The following is an 8345-nucleotide window of genomic DNA, read 5'->3' as shown; positions in this document are numbered from 1 at the left end:
TTTTTCCATAATGATTGTATTACTTTTTTGATAAGAACTGAACTAAATATGGAAAAATAACACATATCAATCACTAATCTTTCGATGTGCGTCACATCTATGGTATATTGAGACTATTTCAGAATTTTATTCTGGCAACGGTCATTGACACCGCCGAAAGATCGTCGCAAATAAACGCTGGAGTTGTGCATGATAGTTTGACAGTGGTTCATTGTGGGTAATAATTAACGATGTGCTGATTGTACGAACTTCATAAACATTGTATCAAGTTAGGAAAGCAATACACACGTCCACATACATTTTATTGGTGTCCATAGACAATATCATTAATTTGCACTACGTATAACTGGAGCGTAATTTTTAAAAGCGTCGAATGTTGGGAAATTTATGCGCTAATGAAAAAAATCAAATACCAGATAATAGTTGTTTATTTTATCTAAATTATGTCAAAATTTCATAGAAATCCAAGCTACAGCAGGTAGTCGTTTTTATGAGAGGTATTTCAACTCGGCGTAACGGTACTTAGCAGGCCGTAGTAGTATATATTTACGAGCAGACGTGATGCGTACATTTTTTGCCGCGGATTTTGTAACATTTCTAATTCATGTCGGCAACGTTTTGATAACAGCTAAACTCAGGATAATTGTCTAGATATAGAAATCTTGTTAATTTTTTTTTCCTAGGATGTTCTCGATCTATATTCTGCGATATTCCCAACATTTGTGAATTTATTGTATTGCATTGACAAAAATATTCATCCGGCCCGTTTCAACACAATTTGAGTCATACCCGGCCCGCGGTCAAAAAAGTTTGGTGACCCCTGGTCTAGAGGTACAGCTCGGCCACCTGCTAACAACTGAATTTAAATCTTGCTTTTCAACTCATCAAACAAAGCAAACGGGCGTTATCAAAACCGGACTCAAATCTACAAAAGTTTAAAACAGGCGTGTAACAGTAACAGGCTAACCCCGTGTCGTTTCGACGTCCCGAGTAACCATAAATTTCAATGATTACACTTGAATCAAACAGCGAACAATAACAAAGCAGCTTGCAGATAGGCACATTAAAAAATGTTATCACAGTTCGTTAATTAGTTGACCAGATGTCCAACTTCGATATTTCCAAAGTTTTAACTAGAGCGGCTGACAAAGTAATTTTTGACTTCGAAAAGTTTGCCATTTACAATTTTATAGTTTCACAGCAAACGTTTGGTACTATATTCTTGTCTCTTGTGCAATTTAGAGAAGTCTTATATTTAGACTAGATAGATTTTTACAAATTACAACCCTGGCTAGAACGACCAATAAGTTTACCCATAACTGGGCAGAAAATCCGTGAGACAAATAAAATAAATAACCGATTGTTGCAGAACACTCGAGCGAGTGGAAAGTTTCATCCGTTTTCCTTTGCCGTATTTTACGGAAAATAAGGCGGCACTTAAATTCTTTTTTTTTTCTTTGACAATCGAATGTCCGCCTAATGTATGGAACAGGTAGGTTTTATGCTTTATTGGCTACACTTGAAACTTTACTCCCGTAGTATGTTTACCAGGGTAGGGTTATGCCCAAATTTTATTCCGATTTTCCTTATTTTTACCAAATCTAAGTTATTTATTGACGGTGTGTGATATAACCCGTGGGTCTTATGGTTCGCAAAATACGTTAACCCTAAAAATCACCGGTTGGCGTTGAGGCTTGCTAGGATTTTAGTTAAATATTCAATGATAATATATCTAACGTACCTGTCGTGTACGGAGAGTTTACTTCAGATTCCAATAGTCACAAATAGCAGGTCATTTTTCCTGGAAGAAGGTAATCCGTTTATAACATTTACGACTAAGTATTATAACTGAAGTGAGTAAGTATATAACTGTATAAAGTATCTGAAACGGCTGAATACTCAATAAAAAAATGCAATACGCACATATACAAAGCTGAATATACGGTGAAAAAGTAGCACAAACCCAAAAGATTATTAAATCTATTGCACAATGCCTTCATAAGATCCTAAAACTAATGCCGTCAGCAGCAAATTGCAGTGTGATTATTAACCTACCAAATATGGTCGTGCTTGACGCACGTAACTTAAAAGTTGTTATATCCAAACCTCAACTAAAAGTATTACTGTACGAAAATACCGCAAAATTAGTCTATTTCCGTACGGCACTCATGGGCTAATAACAGGACAAGTGAAATATCGATATTTTACGGCTTCTGCGCAATATTTATATAATAGTTGTTTAGTATAAAAACGGGATTAAAGAAAACAAAGGTTGATATAATATACAACTACAGATTTCAGTTATTGAAATTAAAAAAGAAATACAAAAGAAAACCATGAACAGACTTAAAAAAACGGATCGTTTGGAAAAACATAGTTCGGTAATGGGAAACGTTCGCACTACAACAGAAATCGGGACCTTCATTCGCACTGAAGGGCTGTTTGAAATTGTTTTCCCGTTCCTACTTCCAGATAACAACTGTTTCATTTACCTGCTAATCTAACCTAGATCTGTAACTGCAGGGTAGATCAGACTGCTCACATTACTACTGTCAGAGTCAGGGTTGCCAGATCCCAGTGATAATTTTTTTTTAATAGGGATAAGATAGCTAGCCGCGGTTCAGTGTGGTGTACTTATTAATGGTGTGACAATTTTTGCATTCGTCATTCCTGACTCTCACCTGTAAACGTCATTAAAAATTAAAATTACGCCACTGCGATCCTCTCTACACTTTGGTAAGCTTTGGCCGTTGTTAAGGCTGGTTGGGTAAAGGGTTGGATTAAGATGGTTTCTCAATAAGTTGCAGAACATGGACCATTTTAAGCATATGGGATTACGGAAATAGATCATGAAACTCAAACAACTGGATTTTGGATGTGAAACGAAACACGCTGAATCACAGTGTGATGGGCAAATTGGTGTTGACGGTCATTGATGATCGAGTCCGGCTGCAGTATGAAACAGAACATTCACAAGGTGTAAAGAGGTCACAAGGTTTCATTTTGTGATGATCAATAGAACATATTGTAGAAAATTTTTGAGAATTTGAAATAATATTATCCGTTAATCAAGGTTTACATTTGACGCCAAAGAACTTCGGTTTATCGCATTATCACAAAATAAACATTCAATTAACATCGTATTGCTGGCATATACTGTACATATTGAATTGGTCATTATTACTGCAATAGCTTAGTCAGCGGTTCCCAAACTATGGGTCGCGACCCACTGGTAGGTCGCAAAAGGAATCTTAGTGGGTCGTGAAAAGATGTAGAAAGCTTTGATTGATTATACTGGTTATTAGGGTCGGTGGCGACTCGAATACGTAAATCTTCGAAAAAACGTTTCCTTGAAAGTTTCCTTTTTACGATCTTCTCAAAGGAACAAAAATTTGCTACACAGAGAATAACCATGTGGCTTTTTACGCATAGCCGTTTTGTACACTGTACAGTACTTCTTACTTACCGTGTTTCCCCGAAATTTAGACAGGATTTAGAATTATTTTCTTTAGAAGAATAACACTATGTTTTTTTGAAAGAGGTCTTCTGTGTTCATTTATCAAAAATAAAATTACATTGTAGGAAAATCGCAAGATTTTTAATAAACATTATATAAAAACCGACATCCATTGTTTTTATTTGTATTTCCTATACAAATCAAGTGACAAATATTATAATTGTGATTGTAACATCACACAATTTTGAATAGTGGTATATTTATGGTGTAATATTCACCTTACCTCGGGTCATTGAACCCCTCCCACACATTTTAAATTTATTTTAAGGGTAGAATTCAAGAAAATTTCGAAACTACTGCAACTTTCGAATTCTTTAGGTCTAAAACTATCTGTAACAAGATCATCCTCTCACTAGCTTCACTGAAAATTTAATTGGAGAAAATAAATTTGTTTCCTCCATCAATGTTTTATTAATTTATTAAAGTTAAATGGGTTTCCATAAGCTGTGGTAATAACTAGTGGGTCCCAACTCTAAAAAGTTTGGGAACCACTGGCTTAGGTGTTTTAAAAGTATAACAGCCCGGAAGTTCAATACATTCGAGTTTCTTTTGTTTGATTATTTCCTCGTTTTGACTAGATTCGTGTTTTTTGTAATTTATTTTTTTGTGTGTGCTGGTGGGCGGGCACATCTTCCTATGTTTTAAACTTTTTTGAGGATTTTGCTCCAGAATTCTTCATTTTTGCAAAATTTGACTGCTACAAAAAAATTGGGAAGGATTTTTTGTTCAATTATTCGACAGGGCGGTTGTTTAATATTCTGTAAATCTTTTTTGACCTTCAAGTATCATAATTTGAAATACAGTTCGTGCTCACACGCAATGTACTACCGTACGACTGTCGCTGAGAAGCGATTTGAAGGACCAGCAAAATGCTTTCTTACGATTTTAGCCCAACCTATCACTGAGATCATAAACAACTCTGGCTAGACTTTGCGCATAGAATTTGGCATTTTTGAATGGTAGGTTTGTTAATAGGAGGCTCCAACTGTAATCTACCTGGCGACGTTTTTTCAGAAACATTTTTCTATACATTTCACACCTGTTAACTAATTCGGTATCCAATTTAACAAAAAATATGGATAAGGTGTGTCAAAATTTTCTTTTATTTCGTTAGCATATTTTTTTATTTTGTCTGCCTGTTTGTATGCGTGCGTGCGTGTTTGAATTTAATAGTATGTCAGTATTTATGAATAGGTTTACCATATTTCTGAAGCAAAAAAACGGGACGCCGCGGATTAGACAAGCTAAATTTGATTCGATTCCAGGGGCTTAGTTTAGTAATAGATTAAACATTTACCATACCAATCTGGGTAGATTATGAGCTTCATAATTAGCTGTAAATTCTATTAAAATATCCTTTATTGGCCTTCGCTTCAAATAATGGAAATCGTTCAACTCATTAGAAAACTTGCAATTTGTTTCCGGCATTTTGATGATTAACGACAGTACAGTTGGGTGTTAAACTAACGCATGGTTCATACTTCATATCAAAAACCATGATATACCAATTTTTCATCTGACCTAGTGAAGTGAGACGCAAATCAGTGGAAAATCGGCTGTCTCCGTTAAAACAAAACAAAAAATATTTGTAATAGTATCAAATAGAAAAATTATTTATGACTCTCATACTGCAAAAACCGGGACATTTAAGTCTATCGCTGGGACGGCTGAAAAACATGCTAATAACGGGACTGTCCCGGCTAAACCGGGACGTATGGTAAGCCTATTTATGAAGTATGTATTAGGAATGGACTGCTACTGGACTTAATTGATTCAAATAGCCTCAAGCCATATCACAATGACAAACCAGTTTTATTATAATACACCTATGCTACACACTTGATTCGGACATTTTCTATATATGTAGGGATGAGCAATACAGAACAATTTACTATTCTACAATAGTCATACCGAATCCTATTCTATTTTTATTCTCATATTCAAATGTGGGAATATTGAATCATATTGATTACAAATAAAAATAAAAAATTGTGAATGTATAACAAACTACCTCTGTATTTAATTGAAAATACCCGGAGCATTAAAATTTATTTGTTACCAAACAGGACAATGAAATATAAAAATTTCAACAAATTACTTTTTGCTTTAAATTGTTCGAAATTCATGTGATCCCTGAATACTTATTGTTTAAAGAAATAGCGCTTTATACAGTTTAATACTAAGTTGTGAAATACAAAATATAAGTATGAAAAACAATAAATTATTATTATTGTGATAGCGCCGAAAACACGCAGGCCAGACCAAGGCCACTGCAATTTATGCCACCACAAGGGGTGCCGCACTTGGTATCGCGCGTTAATAAATGGTGTAATATAAATTGTGGCGATTTATGTCCTGAAATCTAGCAACGCTCAAAACATCCACGACATTTGACCCTGCTGAGTGCTGACATGGGCCATCCCAAGCAAAAGTTGAATTCCATCAATTTTTTAAAAAGTTTAGTGAAAGTATTTTTTTTTAATTTTTGATATCAAAAGACATTGGAATTTTATTGGACTACATTCATTTCATCGAACAATTTAAAATTTCACCCAGGTTTTTTATGGTTTTTAAAAAATGGCCTGAAATGTAGAAATTTTGGTATAATTGACATATTTTGTGATGATTCCTGACACAAAGTGTTTGATTGTGTGGTACAGTTATTTCATATGGAATTGACGCACTAGATTTAAATTAATAAAGTTTAAATGTTTGCAGTGCTGTAGAACATTTCTTCACCCATTTAACGATTTATTACCAGAATTTTAAGAGATGATAGATGCCGCTATTCCGAAGTGGAAAAATGTCCTGTAGTGTCACGTCCTGTAGTGTCACATACAATATGCACATTATTGGCATGGATTTACAGTGTTACATTAAGTAACTTGAGCAGCACATAGAGGGGTAGTTCAGCTACTGCGCCAGAAAATATTATGGGCTCCTACTGTACCATCGCAAAAATTTACAGCACAACACAACGTACTGTTAGATTTGCCGTCCTGTAGTGTCACGCTATATTTTACTATATTTTTTTTATCTACTAAGTAAGGTTGGGTGTAACTTTTGTGCAATTTTTTACATAGTCAATAAAGCAACTGATTGGACAATGAAACAAAACATGTAGCTGAAAATGTGAAAATATATTGAATCTAACAACATGCAAAATTTCTGGACATGTCCCGTAGTGTCACTTGGAATAGCCCACATATACTTCGTTCGTCCTTTAATAGCATGGTGTTTTGATTGGTTCCATTACATTTGAACCCACGTACATTTGAACCCACGACGATTGCACCGGCATACTATTGCACCTATGGAATTTTTTGTTTTTGTTTTACGGATATTTGAACCCATACTAACCCTAACTCATGGGTTTTGCACCCGCATATAGATTGAACCCGCGAATATACACATGGGTTCAAATGTACGGTCACCGTTTTGATTTGAAAGTCATTCTTTGGCTTGTGCTGCTTTAAGACTCTTAGTCGACGTTTGAGCTCATAAAAGCCTAGTACACAAATTGCACTAGGTTCACCACAATTATTTAACTTTATTAGCTCAGAACTTAAACTTGAAACGATTAACTGGTTTTCCAAAACCAATGGCAACTTCCGACGAAAAACTTTTTGGGTGCCAGTGCTTGATGTCTTGCCGAATGAAGTTGGAGCTCTAAAAGTACTTTCCCATTGGGACAGAAGGCTTACAAATTACTTAACAGCTGTGGAATCCAACAGGTCCACGGAAGGTGTTTCAAGGCAATTTAACAAATGTGCTATCATGGGTGGATATTTATCACCTGACGTGTTTTCCTTTGTGGAAGATGTGGATGTGTATGATGAAGCTATGGTGATTTTGCGCAAATAATATCATAAAAAGAAGAATATCATATATGCAAGGCACACGCCGGCTACACGAGTTCAGTTGAGCAGTGAAACTATCTCCGAATTTACCCGGGCGCTCAGGTCACTTGCGAAAGATTGTAATGTCGAAGCAGTCAGCGCCGAGCAACACAGAGAGGAGGCTATTCAAATTGCTGATTCTTTGGAACAGGCCGAGAAATTTTCGCATTCGTACCACCAATCATTGTCTCATCAAGCAGCCGTTACTTCAATGAATGATAAATTTTCGGTGAACAAAGAAGACCAATTTTCTGAGTTTAGCTCTAATAGTGACCAACACGTAGCTGCTGCAAGAAGTATTTACGGAACAAAAGTTAACCGTAGAAGGTGTTATTTTTACGGACGAATTCATGCTTCAAATCGACTGAAGTGCCCTGCTAGGAACGCAGAGTGTTTTAATTGTGGTCTTCGAATCCAGGACATTTCGCAAAAGTTTGCCGTAAATCGAAGAAATCCGTTGCTGCCGTAAACGATTTGCACCTGACTTTAATTATGGCTGGTATTCATACTTCGTTGTCACGTTCGACGATTACTGCTAAAATTGCGGAAAACCCTCTGATGGCTCTACTAGACTCCGGTGCTTCACAGAGTTACATAAAGGCATCCGTGGCAAGAAGTCTTGGCCTCACCCTCTACGGTCCAAAAACTGTAATCGCACTTGCTTCGAACGAATCAGTTGCACAAACCATTGGGTTTGTGGACGCACCGCTAATGATTGGAACGAGAGTTTATGATGCAATGAAGTTTGGTGTTGTGGAAAATCTGTGTACGGTCATCATACTGGGCCAAGATTTTTTGACCAAACATCGAAAATTTGTCTTCAAATTCAACAGAGACCTCGACTTCTTGTACGTTGGTAAAGAGGTCTGCAATTTGGCTAGCGCAAAAGTAAGTGAACTTTTTTCGATTTGTTGACAATAACTGTGAGC

The sequence above is a fragment of the Styela clava genome, chromosome 4, assembly GCF_964204865.1.
Source record: "Styela clava chromosome 4, kaStyClav1.hap1.2, whole genome shotgun sequence".
NCBI lineage: Eukaryota > Metazoa > Chordata > Ascidiacea > Stolidobranchia > Styelidae > Styela > Styela clava.
This window is presented reverse-complemented; position numbering follows the sequence as displayed.